The sequence below is a fragment of the Suricata suricatta genome, chromosome 12, assembly GCF_006229205.1.
Source record: "Suricata suricatta isolate VVHF042 chromosome 12, meerkat_22Aug2017_6uvM2_HiC, whole genome shotgun sequence".
Lineage (NCBI taxonomy): Eukaryota > Metazoa > Chordata > Mammalia > Carnivora > Herpestidae > Suricata > Suricata suricatta.
Window position 1 is genome coordinate 85865657 of NC_043711.1, and position 27681 is coordinate 85893337.

The 27681-nt window shown below is 48.9% G+C and overlaps 1 long non-coding RNA gene across 1 annotated transcript; it reads left to right on the top strand.

Moving 5' to 3' along the window:
• The first annotated feature begins 248 nt into the window (after positions 1–248).
• LOC115273213 lies at positions 249–3795 on the top strand. Its single transcript, XR_003900745.1, has 3 exons — positions 249–415; positions 1069–1272; positions 3651–3795. It is a non-coding gene; the product is annotated as an uncharacterized LOC115273213 (long non-coding RNA).
• Positions 3796–27681: the final 23886 nt, after the last annotated feature.

Here is a 27681-nt window from a genome sequence, read left to right on the forward strand (position 1 = left end):
CCCCTCTTCACCTATCACTTTCATCAAGGCTCCACCTCCTTTCCAAAGGCCACCTGCTCCCTGAGCCCATCCAGAGCAGGACTTCCTTTCCCTCACATGCAGCACCCACAGGGCGCGGTCCCAGTCTGCCTTGAATCAGGACCAGTGTGTGCATTTATCTCCACCCACCTGCACAATAGATGTTTGTTGAGTGAATAAGTGACCTGTGGTAATGAAAGCAAGCGAGAGAGAGTGAGACAGAGACTTGCTCAAGCCTGGGCTAACCCCAGAACCTTGATTGGCAGGATTCATGTGCCAGTGGCCCATAGCAGGACCAGGAGCCAGGGTGTGGTGCTGAGAAGGGCAAACAACTTTCCCTGAGCCACTCGGCAAGTCACAGCAGAGTTGGAGTGCGGCCCCCAAACACTACACAAAAGTAAATATTGGCCCTGTACCTCCATTCCCAATTTTGAAAATGTAGGAAGCTGCTTTTATTTAACTTGCAGTTGGGTGCTGCATCGTCGCAGGGAGCAGGGTGGGACACGAGGCGTGCCTGGCGGGACCCGTGGGGAGCTGCTGACTCGGGTCCCACAGCCCCAGGCTCCAACCCTGCCCCCTCTTGCTGGCTGTGTGGCCTCAAGCCTTCGTCTCCTAGAAAAGGAGACTCCACACCCCCAGCCCGCTGGGCTCAGAGGAGGAGATCCAAAGAGGAGGTGAGCCCCCTCCCAAGGAGAAAGCTCCTATGATCGTTGTCCCCACTAGGTGCTTACAGTTAGGTGGAGGCTTGTAGGACTTTTGGAGAGTGGAGTCTTGACCATTTCAGGCAGCAAGATTTGCCCTACTCATGGGAAAACCCACTTCGACCCTACTCACAACGCATGATCGCTTTCTTGACATCGTCCTAGCAAAGAGGTAGCATACCAGCCTGATGTAATAGCCCCCAAAGATTAGAAGCTGAGAAATTAGCATCAGAGAGAAAAAGCACTGGACGAGGGAGAAGCGAGAAGGAAACACCCTGAAAAACTGTGTGAGCAGCAAGCCGCGCGGGAGCTCTGACCTTGGGTAAAAAGCCCCTTGCTCCCTGTCCAGCCTCCCAGGGCAACGTCAGCTGTCATGAGAGTGGCCCAGAGGCATCATGTGAGGAAAAGGGACTTTGCGATCTGTGCATTGGGCTCCCAGGACACTTTCCAGTCCCTTCTTGCTTCCGGTAGTGGCAGCGTGGCTCAGACTTGGGAGCTCAGCGGACCCGGGCTCATCCCCAGCTCTGCCACGCACTTTCCCGTGTGACCATGGGTAAGTCACAGCACCTCTCTGAGCCCTGGTTTCCTCGTCTATAAAGGGGGATGGATGGTAATAGGAGCGACACTTGACGGGCTGTCAGTGAGGATTAACACCCCACATGGTAGGGAATAAGCAGGCAAAAAAGGGGGGCTGATGATTCCACCATTAACAGGCATGATGTACTAATACATACTACATACAACATGGACGGATTTCTTTATGCTCGTGAAAGAAGCCAGTCATGGAAGACCACATACCGTGTGATTTCATGTATGTGAAATGCCCAGAAGAGGCAAATCCATAGAGACAAATGGTAGATTCACAGTTGTCAGGAGCCGAAGGGAGAGGGGACTAAGGAGCCCCTGCTGCTGGGTATGGAGTTTCTGTGGGGGGGAGGGGTGGAAAAAAATCCTAAAATCAGATTTGGTGACGGCTGTACAAATCTGTGAATGTACTAAACCCCACTGAACTGCATACTTTAAATGGGTGCGTCCTATTGGGTATGAAATATATCTCAGTAGCATGGTTTTTTTAAATGTTGGTTGATTGATTTATTTTTAATTTTTTTAATGTTTATTTATTTTTGAGAGGGAATGAGAGCAAGCAGGGGAAGTGCAAAGAGAGAGAGTGAGACACGGAATCCGAAGCAGGCTCCGGGCTCTGAGCTCTGAGCTGTCAGCACAGAGCCCCATGTGGGGCTCCAACTCACGGAGCACAAGATCATGACCTGAGCTGAAGTTGGGTCTTAACTGACTGAGTGACCCAGGTGCCCCAATCCTGGTTGATTTTAAAACAAACAAAAAGCCACGAAAAAGTTCTGAGAACCTTTACAAATAGGATTCTTACATCAAAAAACCCAATAGAAACACTTACATGTGTACCCAAGGGAAATGTACAGGGAAGGTCCTTATATTGTTTATGGTAAAAACTGGCCACAACCTAAGTGCCCACCAAAGGGGGATGGCTAAATAAGCCACACATGGCGATGTGAAGTAGCAGTTGAAGGAAGGAAGAGGTCAACTCAGTGGACAGCTGTGGAATTATTTCCACGTCATAATGTTGAGCAAAGAAAGGCAACGGCAGGATAGTATGTGGGGTATGACTTCCACATGACTGTTCATTTTCTTGAGAACAAATAAGGAAATATATGTCAAGTATGTAAATGTAAGAATACAGAAGGTTTGAAACGATCCACTCCAAATTGCTGACGGTGGCAGAGGGGGAGCGGGGCCATGATTGGGAGGGTGGGCAGCAGTGATTTAAAGCAGTTTCAGTATTCCCTGGAAGTTGAGAACATTTTGAAGTGGGGAGATGTTTTTATGTATCCCTGAGTCATTAAAGATTAATTTTTTAAAAGAAAAGAATCACCCATTTCAGATTTAGAATCAGGTTTTTATAAAAGTTAAAATATTCTAAAACAAAAAAATTCTGGCAAAGTAGATACTAAAGATATAGACAGAGATAAAAGAGAAAAAAATAAGAGTCCGCCACTAACCCAAAATACTTTTGTCAATATTGGCACAAACTTCAAAATCAAAATTAAACCCACAAATGCAGCACATCAATGAAGAGGAAATTTATGATCAGATCTCCCACATCTGAAATTCAGAATTTGGGGCGTCTGGGTGGCTCAGTCGGTTAAGCCTCCAATGTTGGCTCAGGTCATCATCTCATGGTTTGTGGGTTCGTGCCCCACACTGGGCTCTGTGCCCATAGCTCAGAGCCTGGAGCCTGCTTCGGATTCTGTGTCTCCCTCTCTCTCTGCCCCTCCCCCGCTTGTGCTCTGTCTCTGTGTCTCAAAAATAAATAAATGTAAAAAAAATAAATGTAAAACAGTTAATAAAAAAATGAAATTCAGAATGTCGGGGACTGTATACCAGATTTTAGTTTACTCCACAGCCCTATTTATATCTTAGACTGCTTCTGGAACACCTCTACACACACACACACACACACACACACACACACATTCCAAGAAAGTACTTGAAAAATCTTTTACTTTGTTGAAAAGAAGGTCAGAGAGGTAAAGTGACTTGCCCAAAGTTGCTCAGCTTGAAAGGGGCAGAACGGATGTTCTGAAGTCCACGCTATAGGCAATACTGTTAGAATTTTAAGCAAGGGGAGTTAAACCATCGGGTGAGTGCCTGCTAAGCTCCCATGGGACTGCTGGAGGCATGGGGGGCGGGTGAACCACCAGATTCTGCAGCATCTCTGCTCCCCCCACTTAGAGTCATTGGTTGTGTTTGCCCGACACACCCAGTTCAGTCAATATGAATCAAACACACTTTCTTTCATGAAAATAAATGACCCTCTAGGGCAGTGGCTGAGCTTGTTGACTAAATTGAACACTTGTTTGGCTGAATCGAGCACTTGTTTCTCCCGCCTGTTAGATGAGCCATTGGAGTCACTATCTGCCTGACTGAACCCTTGGAAGTCTGAAGCAACACCCAACTTGACCCAGTTAGCCTGAAACCCGACCTTCCCATCTGAGGGGGGCTGGCAGTCACCGTGTCTCAATGTCACAGGAGGTGGGAAATCTGACCTCATTCCTGAAAGCTCTGGCCTTAGTGTCCAGAATAATAAACTCCAATGCACACAAGTCTCTGCAATTTGATGGGAGCCCTTTTAGCGCAGTCAGCCTGTCTTTTGTTTCACTTCTGAGTAACTTCCCTTTTCTATAGGCTTAGTGGACTGTCAATCAAGAGCCCTGCCCAACTGTAGTGAAGGGCAGGCCTGGGACCCAAGCTCAGCCAATAAGATCCTCTCCTAGGACTTTGGATTTTCTTCTGAGTAAATATCTGTGAGCCCATGTCCTTCCAGTTGAGTTTTTGAACATTCAGCTACCTTGAGTCTGTGCCTGTTCGTGCAACCAAAGAGCTGAACGGGTGCACCTACATTTCCTTCATGTAATTCTCCCCACAACTCTAGGGATTATTGTTCTCATTTTCCTGAGGAAACAGACTAAGAGAGCCTAAATAGCTTGCCCTGTACCGCGCAGCAGGGACTTGAATCCAAATCAAAGTCCTGAAGGGAGCCACAGCTGCCTTTCTAAATCCCTCGTTGCCCGTGGTGGGAGAGGAGCAGGTTCTAACTCATGTTCTTTGATGGATAGAGGATAGAATTGAGGCTTCACTCCCTGTCTCCAGCCTCAGTTTTCCCACTTGAGAAATGACAAGGTTGGACCAAATAATGAATTTCCGACGCTCCTGGAGTCTGTGCTTTGCACACGCGGTGACTGTAGGAGCAGAGACATCAGGCCCTGTTCTCTCATAGATAATTCCAGGGAAATGGAGCTGGTGGGGGAGGCGAGGCCCGGCTGGTTGACCTCCCCCCTCCCCCCACTCTGAGGAGCAATTTTCAATCTCTGGTTTTCTGGCCTAAGACAAAAATACCCCTGTCACATTGGATTAGCATCGCCTCTTTTGCCAAAAACCTTTTCATGGAGGCAGCCCCCTTGCTTTGTCAATATTTCTAGAATGTTCAGGTTTCTAAACAAGACTTGACAGGTTGGGGTCTTCTTCTTATTCTTCTTTTTTTTTTTTTTTTGCAAGCTCAAATGAGATTAACCCTGCCCTTTCCTAGCAGCGGTTGGCTATTGGCTTGCTCAGGATGGAGAAGTGGAAAAAGAGAGGTGATTGAAGCCCCATCTCAGGTCAGAACAAATCCTGCGTCAGGACCTACCTGCATCCCAGGCCACCACCCTCGCTGGGTGCTCAGGGTGGTACCGAGGCTTATCAGGGGGCCCAGAGGCAGAGCTGATGTTGGGGGAGCTTCAGGGTTGGTTAGCTCTCAGCTGTACAACCTTATGCAGGTGACTTCCCATTTCTGCACCTCAGTTTTCTCACCCCAAAAATGGGCCTAGTGGGAGTACCAACCTCCTGGACTCAGAAATACATGAGTTAGTAGTGTTTGGGATAGCACTGGGCCTAGGAAAAGCTGCATAAATATTGGCTATTTATATGCCTCTTATTATCCTCGAGGGCTTGGAGGACCTCAATTCCATTTTCTCCCTCAGGGGTGTGAGAGGGGATGCTACGACATCCAGCCAAACCTGTGCCAGCTGTGTGTGGAGGACATCTATGCACGTTACTGCTTTTCATTGGTTTGTCTTGAGCCCTAGCCGGCTGCACAAGGACCCTACATTGTCATTCTCTCCAGTGGTTCTCTGTCAGCCTGATGAATGGCTCCATCCCTCAATTTCCAGATGAGAAGGGTGACGGTCAGAGAGATCATGCGGCTTGCCTGCAGCCATGGGTGGGACTTCAGGAGCCAGGATGGGCCCGGGGGTCTGCCGGGGTGGGTACACATTCCACCTGTCCCTTTCCTGCAGCCCCAGGTCCTGTGCTCTGACACGTTCTGCCAACTGCGCACAGGGCCAGCTCCACCCCCCTGGCCCCACTCCCCTGCCATCAGTACTCCTGGAAAAAGTGCATTTTTTGAGACTGGCAGCCCCCGGAAAGGCATTGGAATCACCTTGCTCGTGTTGAAGTGGGCTGTCCGTTGGAGAACCCTGAGAGGCAGAGGCCAGCGGGACTTGGACCTTCATTAATCTTCCCACCCAGGTCCACAGGGAGCAGCAGACATCAGCTTGGCCACCGCCAGCGGCTTTTGTTAAAAGCCTTTCAATGGCCTGTCCATTTTACAGGTGGAGAAACTGACGCACTTGCCCAGGACCAGGCCTGCCTGGCTTCAAAATCTATGTGTTTTGCTAAATGCACGTTCCCTCGGGTGGGAGCAGGGACACGGGAAAGCAGGGTGGGGGCTGGGGTGAGGTTCCAGGCCAGAGAAGGTGGCGCCCGGGGCCAGGGAGGTGGTGGGACCCTGCTCACCCCTTGGTGCCTTTGCCCATTCTGTTCCTTGCGCTTGTCTGTCCTCACAGCTTGGCTGACTCCAGGATCACGCGTCCCTTCCACGACCACCACATCAACAGCTGCATGTCCATCATTCGATAGGCACTGACTGAAGCCAGAGCCTATGTCATCCATCCATCATCTCCTTCAACGCACATGCCAATCCCGTGAGCAGCTCACCAGCCCCGTGACTGGCCCCACTGCTCTTTGGCCTCCTCTCCTACCATTCTCTCCCTGCTGCTTCAGCTCTCGCCATGCCAACCTCCCCGACAGCCCTTTGGCAAGATAGGCATGTTCCCAGCCAACTTCTGCACTGGCCGTCCCCTCTGCCTGAGATGCTTGTCCCTGATGTGGTGACCTGGGCCCAGCACGGGTGCCTGAGAAGAGTGTTTTGCGTCTGAGTAGCAGGCTGTAGTAAGCTCAGAGGAAACTCAGTAACGAAGAGGTAAAGATTTGGCCAACACAGATTAGATGTTGTGTGATCTTAGAGATTGCTTAACTGTGGCTTAATTTCCTCATTAACTAACTGGTTCGTGAGGGAGCTGATAGCGTCACTGGGGTTTCTGGGTTATTGCGGCTGCGGGGAGAGATAGGTCTTGACCCTGCCCTCAGAAGCCAGAGGGGTCAGCCTTGCAGTTTTATAGCTAGGGACACTGAGGCCCAGAGAGGGCTCAGGTTGTCCAGAGAGCCATAAAAAGCCATGGAGTCCTTTTTTGTTTTTCTGGGTTTTCTTTTGTTTTTGTTTGTTTGCTTATTTGTTTTCTGGGTGTTTTTCTTTCTTTCTTTTTTTTTTTTTTTTTAGGAATTACTTTACTTATCGGATAATTAATATATTGAACATTTATTGAGCACCTCCTGTGGGAGAGCCATGAATAAGACACAGTTCCTGTTGTCAAGGAATTGTCATGTCTGTGAAGGAAATAGGGTATAATTCACTCACCGTGTAAACAGTAATTCCCATAAACTATGTTTAGGGTTGTGGTGGAGGAAGGCTTGGGTCCCGAGGGACCTGAGATGGGAGAGGGCTTCTTTCTGTGTTGTAGATCAGGGCAGGCTTCACAGGGGAGGTGGCACTTAATCTGGGGTTTGCAGTGTGAGCTGGGATTTGTCAGGTGGGTAAGGCAAAGAGGAACGCTTCCTGCCCCTTTTCAAAGGCAAAGTCACAGAAGTGAGGAAGAGCGTGCAAAATCCACGGGAAGGGGCAGTCAACCAGCATGGCTGGAGTTTGAGGGACGCAGAAGGAATGTCAAGGCCGGAGAGCTTAGTAGGAACCAGACCACGAAGGGCCTTGTATGCCAGACTCTGGTCAAGCCATAGGGAGCCATGGAAAAGCTTTTAGGCAGGGGAATGAGTGGTGCAGTTGGGCTGAGTTTGGGGAAGAGAATGGTGTAATTATTAACCATGGGATTTTAGAGCTTGAATTTAGTGATTACCATCATCCCTGAGCTGGAGTTTAAAGATGAACAAATTGAGGCCAAAGAGAGAAATGATGCCCACAGCTGGTCAAGGGCAGAAGCGTTTTCTCCAACCTGCTCTCTCTAGGTGGGCAGAGCCTGCAGACAAGTTATGTGTGCAGATCCTGTGGGGCAAACTGGCCCCAAGAGGACTAGTTCCCACACCTCTGTGACATTTCTCTCTTGTTTTCCCCATCAGTCCTGCCCTGGAGTCTCTGAACGCCGTGACTGGTACAGGAGCCCTCTCCCTACAAGCTCCTTGTGTACTTGTGTGACCCGGACCATGTCCTTCCCCTTTGAATTCCGTTTTCTCATCCTGTTAGTGAGTGTGGTGAATGAGGGGATGGCTTGCTGATGACTCTCAAGCCTTCTGGGGTCTCCCCTGACCCCTGCTAAGGCCCCAAGGAGGAAGATGCCAGCCATTACCACGTTTCCTGTCCACTGGCAGGAAGGGTGAGGCAGAACCTGGCTCTTGGCGAGATGGGAGACAGAGGCAGATAATCTGCTTCCCTCGCCCAGATGTGACTGCAGGTGGCACAGAGCTAAGGGAGACTCTCACTTTTCTCATTCTTATCCCTGTGACCTAAGACCTTGACAGCTGTGTCAGTGCACATGATAGGAACCACCCACTGAGGAACTTCTCACGACACCGAGGGGCAGCCTTGGAAAAGGACAGACACCCTTTCCCGGTCCCCACACCCTTTTCCAGTCCAGCCTTTGCATGGCTGAGCCCAGCTGGTAGCAGACCAAACAGCAATGGCCCCAGGGCCTGATAGGTGCACGGGAGGGGCAGGACTGAGTCACTGATCTAGCTGAGCATGACCTCACCTTGGCACAGCCTCCATGAGCACTCAAGGCTGGCACTTGGGAAGGGTCATTCCACTTTGGCACTTGGCCAGTTTTAGCTAGGAGAAGCACCACCATGTCAGAGTCAGGATTATCTTAGAAGCTCAACTCCACCCTCGGGCTCCTTGAGAATGACCCAGAAATCTCTCAGGTGGCAAACTGAGGGGCACTCACTTGGTCACCAAGGTTGGACTGGGGGCCCCTCTGGGCCCAGTTTTGTGCCAAGCCCTGAGGGAGACAGAGAAATGAGGCAGGCATGTTTTCTTTCTGTGGCTTTAACAGGACATCCATGGTTTTCTCCTACTTGATATTCATGTGTGTTCATTGTTCAAAATTTATAAAATACAAGAGAGCTGAAAGAATAAGTAAAAATCACATCAAATGTCATCATAAGAGAGAACAGTTGTTAGCATTTTGTCGTATTTCTTTCAGTGTGGCTAAATTGTATGAAGTTTATGTGTATTCATAAGTTTATATGCATATAAATGTATTTCCATTTATATTTAGTTACTCAAGGTAGAGTCACTTTCATTCGTCCAACAAATGTTTACTGAGCACCTGTCTCTGTGCCAAGAACACGCCAGGCAGCAGGACGCGTAGGTGGATGACACAGGTGTGGCTCTTGTCCTCATGAAAGTTGCCTCTAAGTTCTATCGCATCATCTGCTATTTTCCAGTGTGTGTCTAACAGTTTTCCAGTCCCACACATATTTCCACAGTGCATTTATTGGTTGTCTAGCATTTGCCCAAACAGATGAAGCCAAAACTATTAACACCCTTTGGGGGCACATTTAGGTTGTTTCCCGTTTTTCACTGTGTAACCCCTGAAGCCACTGGTGAGGGCAGGTGGGCTCATTCAATATCCATTTCAACCTCACACTATGCACCTTCCTGTGCTTTGGGGGCTGGGAAGTGTGAAGACTGCATTTCTCAGACTCCCTTGCAGCTAAGGTCTGGAGACCAGTATGGTCATGCCCGTTAAACGACATGTGTGCGACTTGGAAAGTGAGGTGGAAGTCTCTTCTTCAGCCTTGGCTGTTTCCTGCCGATTGTAAAGTCATTAGGATTCTCTGCAGCCATGGTCTCAGTGTCTTGTCACTAGCTTGTGGGGGTCCCGGGTGGCGGTGAAGACATCATCGACATCTGATCCCTACAATAAAGCTAAAGTGGCAGACTCCTGAAGACAAGCTTCTGGGTTTCAACAGAAGCAGCAGCTCCCATGGGTAGGCAGTATGGTGGGGAAGTTCTGAGTCGTTCCTGGAGAGAGTCATTCCAGCCCACTCTCCGAATCTTCCCATAATTTTGCAAGAATCCAACTTCCTGTATTAAATTTCTTTTTGTTTAAGGTGATAAATGTAATCTATGCTTCCTCCAACTGGATTCCTGAGTGGTATAAACTATGCCTTTGAGCCTGTTGACAAATATTGCCTTGGGGTAAATTGATCAAGGATTCACCCTTTGCTTGTTTAGTTTTATTGAGATATAATTAACATGTCATAAAATTCAACCACTTAACGTGCACAATTTAATAGCTTTTCATATATTCAGAGTTGTTGATCCTCACCACAATCTAACTTTGAAATATTTCCTTCACTTCAAAAAGGAATTCCAAACCCATTAGCAGTCAACAACCACATTGTTTCCCAACTGATGCAACCACTAATCTGTTCTGTCTTTATGGATTTGCCTCTTCAGATAACTTCATATAGATAGAATCATACAGTTTATGGTTTTCATGAAAGACTTCTTTCACTTGGCATAATGCCTTCAAGGCTCCTCCATGTTGTAGCATGTATCAGAGTTTTATTTCTGTTCCATGCCAGACAATATTCCATTATATGGATCTCATATTTTATTCATCCACTCATCAGTTGATGGATATCTGGGTTGTTCCTACTGTTAAGTTATTGTGAATAGTGCAGCTGTGAACATTTATGTATGTGTTTTTGTGTGGATGTATTTTTAATTCTCTTGGGCAAATACCTAGAAGCAGAATTGCTGATTTATATGATAACTCTATGTTAAAACTTTTGAGAGATTGCCAGACTGTCTTCCAAAGTTGTTGGACCATTTTACACGCCCACTAGCCATTTGTAGACTTCCATTTTCTTTACATCCTTTCTAACACTTAATATTGTCTACTTTTTAATGTTTATTATATAGAGAGACAGAGCATGAGCAGGGGAGGGGCAGAGAAGAGGGAGACAGAATCCCAAGCACGCTCCAGGCTCTGAGCTGTCAGCACAGAGTCCCTTGTAGGGGGAGATCATGATCTGAGCTGAAGTCGGATGTTCAACTGACTGAGCCATGCAGGCACCTCAGTATTGTCTCTTTCCAAAATAACTATAATCACTCTAAAAAAATTCCAGCCATTCTAGTGGGTGTGAAGTGGTATTTTATAGTTTTGACTATAGGGCTAATGAATGATGATGCTAAGCGTCTTTTTGTGTGCTCACTGGCCACTTGTATATCTTCTTTGGTGAAATGTCTATTCAGATCCTTGACCTAGCTTTGTTTTCTTAAATGTTTATTTATTTATTTTTGAGAGATAGAGTGTGTGACTGAGTAGGGGAGAGGCAGAGAGAGAGAGAGAGAGAGAGAGGGAGAGAAAGAATCCCAAGCAGGCTCCATGCTGTCAGTGCAGAGACCACTTGGGGCTTGATCTCATGACCCTAAGATCATGACTTGAGCCTAAATCAAGAGTTGGGCACTCAACTGACTGAGCCACCCAGGCAGCCCAGATCTTTAACCTATTTTTATTTACTTACTTGTTTATTTATGTATTTATCTATCTGTCTGTCTGTCTATTTATTTATTTATTTAATTTAGAGAAAGAGAGAGTGCATGTGAGCAGGGGAGAGGGGGTGGGGGAGAGAGAGAATCCCAAGCAGCCTCCATGCTGCTCAGTGCAGAACCTGACACAGGGCTTGATCCCACTATCCTATGATCATGACCTGAACCAAATTCAAGAGTTGGATGCTCAACTGACTGAGCCACCCAGGCGCTCCCTTTACCCATTTTTAAATTGAGTTGTCTTTTCATCATGTATATGAGTTCTAAGCATTATTTATATATTCTGGATACAAAATGTTTATAATATATGTGATCTGCAAATATTTTCTCCCATTCTTGGGTTGACTTTTCACCTTCTTGATGATACTGTTTACAGCACCAAAGTTTTTAATTGTGATGAAATCTGATTTGTCTGGTTTTTTTTGTTTGTCATTTGTGCTTTCAATATCATGTCTAAGAAGGATTTGCCTAACCTGAGCTCATGAAGATTTACTCCTATGTTTTCTTCCAAGTGTTACCATCTCAACAATATTAAGCCTTTTGATCCATAAACATCAAATGTCTCCATTTATTTATATCTTTTACATCTTTTTGCCATGTTTATAATTTTAAGTATACATCTTGTACATTTTTTTTAAATTTACTCCTCAGTATTTTTTCTTTTGATACTTTTACAAAGTGAATTTTTTCTTAATTTCCTTTCAGATTATTCATTGCCATTGTATAAAAATACAAGTGATTTTCTATATATTTTTTATTTTTTTTTAATTTTTAAAATTTTTATAAGTTTATTTAAAAATTTTTTTATGGTTTTTATTTATTTTTGAGAGACAGTGAGAGCAGGGGAGGGTCAGAGAGAGAGGGAGACACAGAATCTGAAGCAGGCTCCAGGCTCTGAGCTAGCTGTCAGCACAGAGCCCAACACGGGGCTCGAACCCACGAACTGCGAGATCATGACCTGAGCCGAAGCCGGACACTTAACCGACTGAGCCACCCAGGTGCCCCGATTTTTCTATATTAAACTTGTATTCTGCAACCTTGCTTAATTGGTTCATTAGTTCTAATAATTTCTTAGTTGGTTCCTTAGGATTTTCTGTATATAAGATAATGTTATCTCCAAATAGAAAGAATGTTAACTTCTTCCCACTCTGGATGCCTTTTATTTTCTTAACTGACTGGTCTGGTTGGATCCCCCATATAATGTTGAATAAAAGGGGCAAGAGTGAGCATCATGTCTGTCTTGTTCCTCATCTTAGGGGCAAAAACATCCAGCCTTTTGCCAGTAGATATGATGTTTCCTGAGGGGTTTTTCATGGATGTCCTTTAGCAGGTTCAGAGCTCACTCCTTTCTTGAAGGCTTCTGCCTTGTTACCTGAATCATGCTCCTTGACATGCCAATCATTCTCCTTGATCACTCCCTTGGCCACATCATTCCACAGATGACCTGGGTGACTATGAAGGTGTAGCCTCCAGAAATGACCAAAACTCTCCAACTGATGACTAAACCACAGAAAAAGAGAAAGAGAGTGTCACCTTCCTTGATCAAGTTATGATACTTCTACCCATGTGATGTCATGTAGAACTGGCTCTTTGGGGACTGTAGTCATAATGTGGATTCTTTTAGGAGCATCAACTAAACTAATGGCTCTCAAACTGTCAGTCCAAAAGCCCCTCTGTCTAATAACATTATTGAAGTAAAGCATCATTACATGTCAATGTGCCACAGTCCCCAGATATTTGGTCAAACATTATTCTAAATGTCTCTGTGAGGATATTTTTAAGGCTAAATAACATTTCAATCAGTAGACTTTGAGTAAAGCAAATTACCCTCCAGAATGTAGGTGGGCCTCATTTAATCAGTGGAAGGCCTTAATAGCCAATGACTGACCTCCCTGCTCCCCTCCTCATATCCTCTGCCAGAAAGGACCATTCTCCCAGCAGACTGCCTTCAGATTCAAACTGCAAGATTGGCTCTTCCCTGGGTATCCAGCCTGCTGGTCTACCATGTAGAGTTTTTAGACTTGTCAGCATCCATAACTGTGTGAGCCAATCACCTCAAAACAAGCAAAAAAACCCAAACACTGCACTATATAGAGAAAGATAGATACAGATATAGATATCTCTTTCAATCTGTGAATATATATGTATATGTGTGTATATACATGTGTATATGTATATATAGATGTGTGTATACGTGTGTGTGTATATATACACACATACACACACACAGAAAGTGCACGTAAGTGCACAGCTTGATGGATTTTCACAAAATGAACACAGCAGATCAAGACACAGGACATGACCATCACCCAGAATTCCCCGGTGCTTTCAGCCAATGATGACTCCTGCGAACATCACTGCTTCTTCTCTCCCTGCATAGAACGTCACGACTTCCTCTCTAACTCATTGTGCTGGTTTTAGACCTTCCTGTACATGGCAGCATTCAGCACGTACTCTTCGGTGCCTGTCTTCTCTCACTCTGCTGCGTGTTCATGTGACCTTCCTCCACATTGCCCCGTGTGGCTGTAAATGGTCCTTCTCCCCACTCTGGAGTATTCCACGGCATGCTCACCTCAATCTAGATATTCACTCAGCTTTGATGGATGGTCCGTTGTCCTCAGCTCGGGATTCTTACAAATGGTGCTGCTGCCAACGGTCTTGCACACGCCTTTCGGTCAACACATATAACATTCTCGTTAGGTATAAACCCACAACTGTAATTGCCAAAGTTCTCTTTTTATAGCAATTTTATGCTTCCTTTCATTTTAATTTTCTGAAATGAAATTCATGGACAATAATCTCCCGACACACATATACGTCAACACAATGCCAGGGCTGTAACATAAAGGAGGTATAAAAAGGGACGTCATTTATAATAAAATCATGTTTATTTCCATACGTTCTTGGGCACAACTACCCAACAAGCCATAACAACCCATAGCTACTCATAATGAATAGGTTTGGATTCCAGAGATGTAGGCAGATCAGACCATTATACACAAGGAGCACAGGTAAATGACAGGCCAGGAGGCGCAGGTGGAAATTAAATAAAAACTGTTGTTAGGACAAGATGCAACAGACCGAGTTATTTGTTTGTGTATGATAAGAGAAAGAGAGAAATCACCCTAACTGAAGTGAGGAGAACATGAGAAGTCACGCCGTAGCCTGTCCAATGGAGAGAATAAGGAAGGTGACCCTCAGAGTGCAGTGACACATAATCCCCGTTTTATGACACAGGACAGGGTGGCGGGGTCACACAGAAAACACTTCTTCCTTAGAGACCTATTCCTCCACAGGAGTGCACTCTGTCTTCACATCTTTTTTAAAAATGCTCTTAGGGGGCGCCTGGGTGGCTCAGTCGGTTGAGCGTCCAACTTCAGCTCAGGTCATGATCTCACAGTCTGTGAGTTCAAGCCCCACGTCGAGCTCCGTGCTGACAGCTCAGAGCCTAAAAGCCTGCTTTGAATTCTGTGTCTCCCTCTGTCTCTGCCCCTCCCCTGCTCACACTCTGTCTCTGTCTCTGTCTCTCTCTGTCTCTCTGTCTCTCTCTCTCAAAGATCAATAAACATTAAAAAAAATGCACTTTGTGATCAATCCCTCATTAGGCAGAACTGATAAATGAATGGACCACAAAAGAAACCTCTCCATCCAATGCCATTGAAAACCATGAGGTGCATCTGTTGGGACAATTTCTGAGCAAGACAGAAAAACAACAGGGTTTTCATCTCAACCTGTTTCACCACATAGATTCAAAACAACTATCCTTAAAGAAATCCAGAACAGCTCTCCTTTAAAAAATCCAATGAAATTTTTCACATCTCTAATTTACGAATACAAGTAAAACCTTGGATTGTGAATGGCTTGTTCTGTGAATGTTCCAAGATGAGCAAACATTTCTAATAAATTTTAACTTGATAAATGAGCGATGTCTTTCAACATAAGTAGGACATGATGCCAGATGTCACATGATCACAACTGAGCCAATGGTTCTTGCAATTTGCTTTGATATACAAGTGCTTTGGATTACAAGCATGTTTCCAGAACCAATTATGCTCACAAACCAAGGTTTTGCTGTATTTGGCTCAAATCCATAAAAAACGGAGTTATGCATCCTTGTTAGTAGCAACCTTCTAAGTGACTGAGTTTTCCACATAACTTCTTATAAGAACCTCTCAGTATTGGGGTTCACTACACTTTGACTGACCTATTTGTACTTCATGTGTTTTCCTCTGATAGACATTTGTAAGGTATGAAGCACGTAGGGCAATTTTCAACAGTGTGAGACTTCTGTGCCATATGGGGTGCCCAGCAAACCTGGCTCTTGCCCCCCACATGTCATAAGAGGCCCCCAATTGTGGAAATGGAGGAAACTGTCCCCTACCCCAAGAACTACTGATTTAATCTTGCTTTGTCTCCATCCTAACCTCTTCACCTCAGACTTAATTGTGGTGTTTGGGTCCAAGTGCAGTGGGAGGCATTCACTATTATTAGATTTTGCGTTCTTATCATCAGCCCATTGGTCTTTTGGGTAAAAGTCTTTGGACATCCTGGTTCTAATATCCAGTGCCTTCTTGCGGGCCCAACCGCACCGTAATGGGCCACCTTCCCATCTTTTTTTTTTTACGTTTATTTATTTTTTGAGACCAAGAAAGACAGAGAATGAGCAGGGGAAGGGCACAAAGAGAGAGAATCTGAATCTGAAGAATCCAAAACAGGCTCCAGGCTCTGAGCTGTCAGCACAGAGCCCGATGTGGGGCTCACACCCATGAGTGTGAGATCATGACCTGAGCCGAAGTCAGACACTCAACCGACTGAGCCACCCCGGTGCCCCCAGCCAACTTCCCATCTTAAAGTGATCGATGGACATGTTGAACGGAATGGGGCTGGGCACCAAACCCAGTGACATTTCACTCTAGACCTTTCCTCAGAGCAGCCGTGAGCTTATATTTGACATCTTCTGGCTCCTGATTATTTTTCAACCTCGTAGAATGCAGCCCACGTTTCCCCAGCTTGTCGTTTGAATGCTTATGTGTTCAACACCAACGCCCCCATGATGTTGAAAGAGTGCAATTCAAAACAGGGAAGTGACTTGCCCAAGGTCACTTGGCAAAAAAGAGTAAAAGCCAGGGTACAGCGGGCTGCCCCGGGCCTGACCCTTTTCAGTCCTGGGGGATTGAAATTCCTCTGACAGCTACACAGCAGCCCAGAGTGGGCCATGTGCTGCTCCGATCTGGCCTAAAAAGGGGTGGAATCCAGGGGCCTGTCCCGGCCAAGCACCCAGTGTCCACAAGCTTATTTCGAAATCTGGCTTGTCTCTGGAGAGTGGGCAGGGAGCCAGTGCTCTGTGGAGAAGGCAGGGTGAGCAGCCTGTCAGATTAGAGACACCAGTGGCTGCCCGCTCAAGCATCTGGGACAAAGTGGTGGACAGAGCCTCCAACGGGTGACCTGTGCTCCAGGCACGTGCACACCATCTCCAGGCCTCTGTTTCCCCTGTCTATAAAGTGAGGTCCATCCCTCCTCCCTTGCTTAACTCCCAGAAGCATTATAAGGAGCTAACAAAGAAAACTAGACTGTTTAGGCCTTCTAGAACATTCCAAAGACATTATTCTTTACTCTAGGTGAGATGGGCACCATTGAAGGAGTTAGAGCAGAGGACACAAACCATCCAATTTAGGTTCTAATAGGATGTTAACAGGATGCCGTGTGGGGGAGTAGATCGCCCTGGAGAGATGTCTGAAGCCGAAGGTCGAGCGAGAGAGGCTACTGCAATAATCCAGGCAAGAGGTGGTGGCGGTCCTGCGGGAGGCGGTGAGAAACAGTCAGGGTCTGGGCCTCGCTTGGTGGTAGAGGCGGTAGGATCTGCTCACGATGGAGCGTGAGGGACAGACATCGAAGATGCTTCCAGGGGTTCTGACCGAAGGAAGGAGGGCGTCGCCAGCGTCTGGGACAGGATGGCTGGTTTTGGGGTATGAAGGGGGCTCAGTCTGGGACATGTGAGGTTTGAGTTGCCTCAGACAGCCAAGTGGGAATGTTGATCATCGTTAGATAAATAAGCCCTGCTGTCTTTGCCAAGGAACACATGACTTGAACAACATGCACTTGACTTTCTGATGGTGGCGTGGTCAAAAATCGGCGTGTGTATCCAGAACACCCACGCCTCCACCACTGCGTGTTCTGTCTCTGCTTGGCTCCTCGCCCACCTGCCTCTCCTTGCACCCCAGTTTCAGGCCCAGCAGCTGCTTTCTCCCCGAGGTGCTCTGGCTACATGCATCAAGGCGATCTCTACAACTAGAGGCCGCCTCCGCCTATATTTAAACTCAGGCCACCCCAGACATGGCCTCCACAGTGCAGAAACATACACTCCATTGTGTTTTGTGTGATATGGAGACACACAGTCTATTTAAGTCGTTTATTCTCCCTATGGAAGGGCTCGGGAACCAATCCCTGCCACGGATAGGTGGGGCATTTCTCAGCCTGTGAGCCTGTCTCCTCATCTGTACAATGGGCACAAGGTCCTTGCCCGGACCAGAGGGAAGGATATTCAGAATGAGTTTCAGAGCCATGTCTTCCTGTCAGTGGCTCAGAGTTGGATGTGCTAGATCCAACCATCGATCGCGTTAGAAGCAGCCCCCTGAGACCAGACAGTTCGGGCCGAGAGCCTACAAAGGGCAGTGCCTCTCGTGCCACACAGCGATGCAGGTCTGAGCTGAAGCAGGTCCCAGGCTCTCCTGACCCCCGCCCAGGGCCTGGCTCTCACCCCCGGCTCTGCCTCTATCGTGTGCACTCATACCGGGACTCTCCTGACATAAACGAGTCCATCCTCCCAAAGAAAAATTCCCTCCACCCACTCATGTCCCACCTCGCCCGAGTCTCCTTCTCTTCTCCTTCTCACTCCCTGGACACGCTCCCTGTCTGTCCTGCTGCCCATCTTCTTGGTGTTACTCAGGCCTCCGTGGACTAGACTTTCAGGGAAGGTCTGAACATCTGGTGTCCCACACATCCATGGAGCTGAGAATGAACTTATTACAGAGCATTGACTGTGTGCCATAAGCCATGATGAGCCAATAAATAGTCACTTAGCCAACCCTCCCAGCAACGGCGGGAGGTAAACAGACACTGGTATTAGTTCCATTTTACAGATAAGTAGATCGGGGCCCAGAAAAGTTAAAGGACAGAACCAGGATTCAAAAAGGCAGTCATCATGGGGCACCTGAGGGGCTCAGTCAGTTAAGCGTCTGACTCTTGGTTTCGGCTCAGGTCATGATCTCGTGGTTCCTGAGTTCGAGCCCCATTTCGGGCTCCTTGGTGACGGTGCAGAACCTGCTTGGGATTCTCTCTCTCCCTCTCTCTGCCCTTCCCCTCCCCCTCAGAATAAATAAATAAACCTTAAAAATTTTTTAAAAATTAAAAACCCAAACAACAACAAAAAGCAACCACCAGGTGCGTAGCCGCCATGCTGTGCTTTCCCAAGATCTCACCCTGGACAATTCCCATGGTCACTGCTATGGGCAGCCCCCTCCTTTCTAACTCCTGCTCCTCTCTGGTCCAGGAGAACCAGACTTCTGGGGGTGACCTCCAGGGAAGGTATGCCCAGGCTAAAAATCAGGGAAGGCCAAAGTGCGACCAGGTCAGAGTCAGTGCAGGAGACTGCGACCAGGCCAGGGTCACCCACTAGAATCTCCTGCCCCTTGCTGAGGCCTGGCTGTGCCAGGGGCTAGGGCAAGCCCTGCAGGCCAAGAAAGGCCTTCCCCCAGGGAAGGCCAAGCCCTGCAAAACAAGCCTCCTCCTTCTGCCAGCTCAGCCGGCCCAGCCCTGCTAGAGCCCTCGGTGGCACAGCTGTCCTCCCCAGAGCTGGGGTCCGGTTTGTCAGGGTGTTCAGCCCTAAGAGCATGAGGCCGCCCAGCCCTGCCCCGAGCTCCAGCCCTCTCTCCTCAGAGGAGACCTCTGTTCTGTCCCTGAACCCATGTGGTGGCCCTTTATTTCCCCCCAGGAGCCAGAGACCAGGAGAGGCATCTCAGAACACCCGCGGGGACTTTTACGCTGTTCACGTGACAACTGGGGAGACTGAGGCAGTGAGCCGGGAAGTGATTCACCCATGGTCTGTGACCAGTGAGGTGACGGGCCAAACCCAGAGGGTGGGGACTCTTTGGTCTAGTTCTCTGCAGCGCTGCAGGGGCTGAGGAGAAGGTGGGGCAGGCTGGGGCGTGTAGGGGTCAGCAGTTTCCCAGCCCCCCCCCCCCCCCGATGCCCCTAGGATACCACACTTTGCTGATAAAGAGAAAGTTAAGAAAGGGCCTCTCCAGACTGAAGCCATTTCTTAGAAACGGGAAAAAACAACGAAACGAAACCCAAAACCAGACAAACCCACAAGGAGTTGTACCCACCTCCACCTCTGACCCTTCATTCATTCACCGATGCATTCATTCACCAACCATTTGACGAGGCCCTTGGCTGGCTGTTCGGGATTCAGGTATAAGCACACCAGTCCCGATTCTCCTGGAGACAAGCAAGTCAAGGAGCAGTTACAAAACTGTGTGAATACGGCCAGCTCTGTGTTGGCCCAGGAACAGGAGATGTGGGTCCCCAGGAAAGGTGCTAAACGCAGCCTGGGAAGAGCATGGTCCGGGAAGACTTCCGGGAGGAGGCGGTGTCAGAGCTGTGCTTTGAAGGGTATGTAGGAGTTCGCTCGGCGGGAAAATGAGAACAGCAAGTACATAGACCCAGAGGGACAGGAGGGCACAGCTTCTGCGAGGAGCTGCCAGGAGGCCGGACCGCACAACGCAGGGCTCATGGAAGGCTGAAGCGAGCGCCGACCGACGCAGCTCCTCCACAGACCACCCAAGCCCTCATGCTAATGCTCCTGAGCTCCCCGAGGATCTGCTCCGACCCAGACTAGGGTCAGGAGACGCTGCAGGGGTGCTGGGGATGGGGCCAAGGACACTCAGCAAAGATGGGGAAGCTGAAGGCCCGGCAGTTTCCCTGGAATTTTCTAGAACAGACCCTTGAGCTCTTGGCACATATGCATATTTGGGGGCAGGGCGGCTGCTTTCCTGAGTCTGTATTTCCCATCTGAGGCCTCAACACGGGGGAGGATGTTAGAGTTAGACTATAACTCACCACTGCTGGTGACTGTGATGAACGCTTGTCCCTCGCTGAGCTCCCACCCCCCCACCCTGGGGGCCTGGCCTGAGGAGGCACCTCCTAAACACCATTTCTAATTCTCACCAGAATTAAATTTGTGTTACAAGTTCCAAGAAACTTGCTGGAGTGTAACTCATGTTACAGGGGTGACCAGAGAGGTCGGTGAAGTTGCCCAGGGCTGCACAGCTGGTCAGAAGCAGAGTAGGGGTTGGACCGAGGCGTGTCTGACTCCTGCTTCAGCCAGGCGCAAGGCCTCCTGCGTGGCATGGACTATCTGGGTGGGGCCTCTGGAGCAGACCCTGAGCCAGGATTCAGTGGGCAGGGGGCATCAACGGCCAGGCACATCCAGCGTGCCCTGGCCACAGGCAAAGGGGCTCCCGGTGGCCTGACCCAGCCCAGGACAGAGACGCAGGCGCAGGCTGCCAGGAGCACGTGCACCTCCAGAGCTGGCGTGTGGAGAATGCAAAAGAGATCTAAGGATCTGGGCAGAGAAAAGCCCACAAGCTTCTGCCGCCGGTGCTTAGGGGAGCTGAGTGCCAGCCCTGGCCCGGGGCCAGCACCCGTGGCTGCCTTGTCATCTGCAAGATGCTTCCACATTGTCCTACCTCCACGTTTGCTCGGGCTGTGTGCATCCACTCAGCCCATAGTCCGAGAGACCCACAACACACACCCTGAGCTAGGCTCTCGGGCCAGGCAGGTGTCTGGAATGGCTTTGAATGGTCCCTGCCTGCCTCAAGCTTAGAGCCTGGCTCAGGACCCCAGGGCCAGATGGCCAGATCGTCCCTGCCCACAGATGTGGGCTCTGAAGAGAAAGAGTGTGTTTCTCAGAGAACAAAGAAACTTGTCCTAGATCGAGGCTATCAGGTGGGGCTTCCCTGAGGAAGTGACATCTGAGCTGAGAGCTGGAGGAGGAAGAGGTGCAGCCCGGGGAGGGGAGAGACACCCGCCGTGTCTCTGACCAGGGCCTCTCAGCCTGGGATGTCATGTCCGGGCTGAGGCGGGTCCTTTTCGGGACACTTGAGCAAGCAGATCTGCCTGGCCCGGCCTTGGTTGCCCCCTCACCCCCGTGTACAACGGTGCAGGTGAGGTTTGGGCTTCCAGCTGACTGTTGCCTCAAAATAGCCACCAAGAAGTGGCAACGGCAGCCATCTAAGAACCCTCAGGGACCTCTGTCCCTGTGACCCAGGGCTGCCTCCTTTGTGTCCTCCATGGCCAGATAGTGAGTGACCTCTGGGTTTACCAGCCTGACCTCCGATTAGCCCCATATATGACGTCACATGTGGGTTGCAAAAAACTGCCTAGTTCCCCAGAAGATGGCTCATCCAGACTCACTTGGCTCAGACGGCTGTTCTTTGCCTGCCTGGGAAATGTCAGCCCCCACGGGAAGCTGACCTGGGGTCAGTGCTTTGATGGCCCTTCCAGAAACAGCTCCATTTCTGGAGAAAGTCTGTCTTTGGTGGTGGCAAACCTGGTCCTGGGCTCAGCGCTGACAGTGCCTCAGTGCACACCCGTGGGCGTCTACAACACACAATCATCACACCTTCTCCTGCGGGGTCTTTGCGCTCCCGATAGGTGTTCGTTAATGTGACAAACATTTACCGACCTTCTACTGTGCGCCAGGCACGATTCTGCATGCTAAGAGAGATGGTAGCCGACAAAAAAAAAAAAAACCAAAACCAAAACCAAAACCAAAAACAAAAACAAAAACACAAGCAAAACCAAACCAAACCAAACCCCCTGCCTGGGGCGCTTCCATTCAACTAAGGGGGTGAACCAAGTGCCTTGCAGAAATGGCACCGCAATGCCAGTGGTGACAAGTGCCTTGCAGAAGAATACAGGCTGGAGGCTGGTAAATAAGACGGGGAGGTCAAGAAAGTCTTCTCTGAAGAAGCGATGTTTGAGGAAAGACCTGAAGGAGGTGAGAGGGGACTACGTGGGAATCTGGAGAAAAGATACACCAGGCGCTGCAGGATTTTTTTTTTACCTGCATACACAGGATTTGTGGTCTCACTACTTCTAAGAATGAAGAACTAAGACACAAAATGAGCAGAAGGTGAACGTTTATTATAAGATCAGAAAGTAAGAGCTCAGCACGGATCCACTGCACTGGTAGACTGCAAGCCTGAACTTAGGTCCAGGGAGCCTAAGCCATAATAAAACTGCCCTTTGCTTTTGCATGCATGACTTAGTCTCCCTGGTAGTCTCTGGTTTTGGGGGACGAATATTGTGATCTGGGCATAACAATGATACTGCCTAAAATGTAATCCTGCAAGCCAGAGCACTTCCTAGCAGGGGTTCGAGCAGGGGACTGGCTCCTCCTGATGCCAACTGGGTTCCCTCTGTACTCTCTATCCTGGAGGGAATTTCTGGGACAGGGGCACCCATCCCAAAGAAACCTCCATAGTTAGAGATGGGATCTCTGTCAAAAAGCCCTGCAGTTAGAAATGGGATGATAGAACCCCTCTCCATCCCAGGCGGAGGTTTTTCTGTTGTCCAGATACAGTTCTACAATTCCCCAGACACTCTTCTCCTCCCTTTGTTTTTTCGCGGAAGGGGCTCCCTCCGCTCTGTGCCTCCATGTCCTGGCCCGTTTTTATCTTCTCCAGTTGGCAATCCCACACTTATGAGGCTATCTTCTTAATGGACTCCGTCTCCTTTCTTCCCAGACTCTTAAAGTCCAGAGTCCTTTGACTTCAGCCCTTCTTTAAAAGATACAGGTGGGAAGTAGGGAACTCCCTATCTCTCTGCCATCTTGGCCAGTCTCCAAAATATGTTTTTAAAATGATGCTGGCTTTTAAAATGAGTTGGGAATATTCTTTCATGAATAAGTTGCTGTAGCGCCTTTTTGTCTGATAAAATCCCTTAAATGATAGACAGAATTCACGAGGAAAGCCCTCATGGCATGGAGTTTTCTTTGTGGGATGCTTTTAAATTATGGATTCAATTACTTTAACACAAAAAATAGCTCTTCAGACTTTACATTTCTTCCTGGTCAGTTTTGGTAATTTGTAAAAAAAAAAAAAAAAAAAAAAAAGATCAGAAAGTAAGAATAGTAGGAAAGCTCTTTACAGAGAGGGGGCTTTTGAAAGTGAATGCCCGCGACTATAGGCAAGGGTCCTTGTTTTATAAGGTTCTGGTCGACAGTCTCCCTTTCCCTTCCCCCTAATTCCTTCCCCTGCTTTCCTTTCCCTCTAGTTCCTTCTCCCCCTTTCCCTTCCCCCTTTCTCCTTCCTTCTCAGGCTGTGCCCTTACTGGGCAGGAGAATTAGGTGCTGGGTGGTCCATTCCTGATTGGCTAGATTCCATCACGTGAGGCGTCAGACTGGTCATACTGTCCCTTGTATGACAGAAGTTTTAGCGTTTACTTTTTTTAGTTAGGTATTTGGATTGCCCAATTCCCCAAGAGGAAACTGAGGGGGCGTCAGTGGTGTCTGTCACATTCTTAAGAGGCCCTTACACCCTCCGGGGTTTGCTGTGGTTCACCCTCCCAGCATTGTTCCGAAGTCTGTGTTTTTCTCCACAGAGGCCCTCAGGTCCTAACCCTTCCCTCTCTGCCTATTTTAGCTTATCTTTCCCTATCATACAAGCAGGAAAAAAGGAAAAAAAAGACTGCAAAAGTCTTGAGGCAGCAATGTGCTTAATGTGTGGGGAATACCAAAAGGCCAGTGCTACTTGACTGGAGTCCAGAGAGGGAGAGGAGAGGGTGTTGAACAACGGAGTTGCATTCAGGGGTGTGTTTTGTCAGTGTGTGTGTGTGTGTGTGTGTGTGTGTGTGTGTGTGAGAGGGAGAGAGAGTCAGAGACAGAAACCTAGAGACTGTCTCCTTTCTTTCTTTTTCCTCCCCCTCCCCATCTTGGCCTCATCAAGATTAAGAAGGGAAAAACACAGATGATTAAATGATTTAAATGTGCAAGTAAAATAATACCTCGGTGAGCACATTATGCAAATCTATGCAATTAACATCACAAATGAGGTGAAGTCACCCAGACCAAGGAGCTAATTTCTCTGGGGGCTCCAGCTCCATTCTTGCCCCTCCCTGCATGCCAGAAACTTCTCTGGGTGGAAGGGGAGAGACGTGAAGTCTTGCCACATGCCTGGGCACTGTGCGACTTTACCTTCCTCACTTTCTCAACGCATCCAGCCCCTGTCAGAAGCAGTAAATTATTGCTGTCTTTCACAGAAGAGGAAGCTGAGGCACGGAGAGAAGTTTAGAACTTATGCCGAGAAGTTTCCAGTCTGTCTCTGGGCAGGGTTGAGCTTCCAGAAGGGGCTGCCGTATCCTCAGACCTTTAAGGAAGCCAAACTTTCTGGAAAGGTTTAGGAAATAAAGGTTCTAGCCTTCGTGGACCATCCTGGGCCGTGCCTCTGCAGCGCAAGAGGCCACGGGAGTTCTGTAAGTGAGCCGGAGTGGCCCTGTTACAATGAACCGCCTACAAACACGGGCAGGGGCCCAACCTGAGGGCTGTCGTGAGCCCATCGCTCTAAGGCATCTGGTTTAATCAGAGCAAAGCGGTTAGCCACCAAAGGCTGTGTGACCCTGTGCCAGTCCCCAGTCTCTCTGAGTCTCTTCCTGCACCTGAGTGATGCGGGACTGTTCTGGGTGTGGTCGGGTAATGGGAGTAGGGGGGAGCAGCCATGGAGGCCCCCCCGCCCTCCCCCCCCAGAACCGCGGGTGGGACAGCCCTCAGCAAAGGCACACCGTTCAGACCACTCAATGCTCATGGTGTGAAATGACCATTTCGTGACGCTCCTAGTTCTGCAGGTCAGGAATTCAGACCCAGAACAATTTAGGGACAGTTTGTCCTGATCCACGATGTCAGCTGGGAACACTTGAATGGTGATTCAATGGGTAGAGTCTGGAAGGATCCAGAAGCATCCTTGCTTGTAGATCTGGCGATCAACACTGGCTGTCAACTGGGGGTTTGGGGAAGCTCTGGCCAGAACACCTCCACGTGGCCCTTCCCAGTGGTATCTCTCTGTGGGTTTCCTTACAGCATTGTGGCTGGGTTCCAAGAGAGCAAAGCAGAAGACTTAGCTTTGAGAGCCACAGAGCCTCACTCTGGCCGTGCTCTATTGGTCAAACAGTCACAAAGGGGAGGGAACATAGACACCCACCCTCACCCCACCCCCACGCTGCTCTATGAAAGGACAATATATGACCTAGGAGATGTCATGGTCATCTCTGGGAAACACAGCCTGTCCCCGACACATGGTGGGAGAGCCCCTGAGAGGCATCTGGTCCCCGGATCTCCTTCGCTGGTTCCGGGCGGCATCAGCTCTGATCCTGGAGCCCATTCCGCTCACACCCCTCCCTCAGACCCAGCCAAGACTTTTCGGGTCAAACTCAGCCCATGCTCGATCCCCCATCTCCATCCAGAGCAGGTCCTACAGAAGACTGGTCAAGGCTTTTCCTTACAAACAATGAAGGAAACAAAAGCAAACACTTCTCATCCCCACATGAGCCCTGGGACCCCAGCATTTGCAGGAGGGTTGAGCCAAACAGATGGGGAAATGTCGAGACAGAACCAGCTGGGAAATGCCTCCTCAAGCCAGAGGCCACAATCCCGTGTTGAGGGCCGGAGGGTGGAGTTGCGGTCCTGGCCCGGCCCAAAGAACAGAGATGCTCAGATTGCTGGCTGTCAAAACAGGGTGTCTGAAAAAGAGGCCAGGAGCACACGAGGGTCACATGGCAGTGAGCAGATGTCTGAGTGGAAAGAACCATGGAGATTGGGGCTGCTGAGATTCTGGGGGGGAATGTGAGAGCCGGGCCAGTCCCTAGTTAGATGAACAACAGGTCCCTGGAATCAGATCCAGCTGATGCCCAACTTCTACTTCCTCCAGCATCCGCGACTCTGCCCAGCAACGGGAGAAGAAGCCGGGGCCCAGAGATGGGGAAGGGCTCACAGTGAAACCCGTGGCCAAGCTGGGACTTGAACCCAGGGCTCTGCCTCCTTTGACTGAGGTGGCCCAGCAGAGTCCTCTTCATGTTCAGAATCTCTTGTAAATGGGTTCAAATGTTAATAATAATGTGACCTCCCCTTCACGGAGCTCCTAGGCTGAGGATCACGTGCTTCTCCTCACCCAGTCCTACAGTAACGTGGAAGGGTGGGGGCTGTACCTGACACCCCCACGTTCCCGAGGAGGGAACGTTATGGACCCAGGGAATATGTGGTTGAGCAGGGATGAGACCCTGCACTGGGCACCCTCGCACTCAGAGAGAGGGAAGCATCCTCGCACTCAGAGAGAGGGAAGCATCCTGCTCTGAGCCAAGGGCTGGGCGTGGGGGCCTATTCCCGGCCCTTGCTCAAGTCCATTGGCACTTCCTGCCCTGGCTCATTGGCAATTGGAACTCCCAGGAACCCCAGCCAGATGTGTCTATGTCAACAGGAGTTCCTGGGGTGGGGGCGGGGGGGGGGCTGGAAGCAGGTGGTCCCTACAGACATTTCACTTGCAGCCATTATATTCTGGCTCCCTTGGCAATTAGAGCCAGGGTGATCATCCCCATTTTAACAGATAGGCAAACTGAGGCCCAGAGAAAAACTCAGGCCATTCCTCTTCTGGAAGAGTTGGCGGGGGGGGGGCGTGCGCAAAAGCTGCAGCTGGAGCCTAGCTGACATCTTGCCCACGGGGCTCCTTCCCCTGGGTGACTAGGACATGTAGGAATGATGAAGAAACAGAAATGAGCCAGAAACTCCTTCCCTGCAGGCATCAGCCGATCAGGTATCCCTGTGACTCATTCCCACATCCCTGTTGCTCTCAACCTCCGTCCTCAGCAGTGAGGAAGGCACCAGACCTTCCCCATTCCTGGGAAGGCGTTGTCACACCAGATGGGTAGGGCGGCCATGTAATTTACTGTTGAAAGCGGAACACTTTGGGGAACTATTAATAATTATGTGGGGACAGGAGGCATTAACCTAGACTTTCTAAGGAAAACGGGGAAGTCCGATCACTCTTCTGCCGGGCTACTGCTAAGCTCAAAGCGTTGAAAGCACAAATGTCTGACACCCAGGCTCTGGCCACAAACTAGGGCAAAGGAGTTCCTAGGAAGAAATATTTTTGAGAACTCCTCAAGTCCTGGGACAGATCTAGGGGGATTTAAATATACGTACAGAGCTTCAGAGCACATACTCTAAAATAAGACTGTCCAGGTTCACACCCTGATGCTACATCTTGAGGGCTGTGTGAGAGGTCTCTCACCTCTCTGTCCCTCCATTTTTTCAGCCCTAAAATCGACCTACCCGGAAAAAACTGTTGTAAAGGTGAACCGAGAAAATGCAGGTAAATCATCCATGAAAAATTTGGCACAGATTAAATGCTCAGAGAATAAAAGGCTGTTATT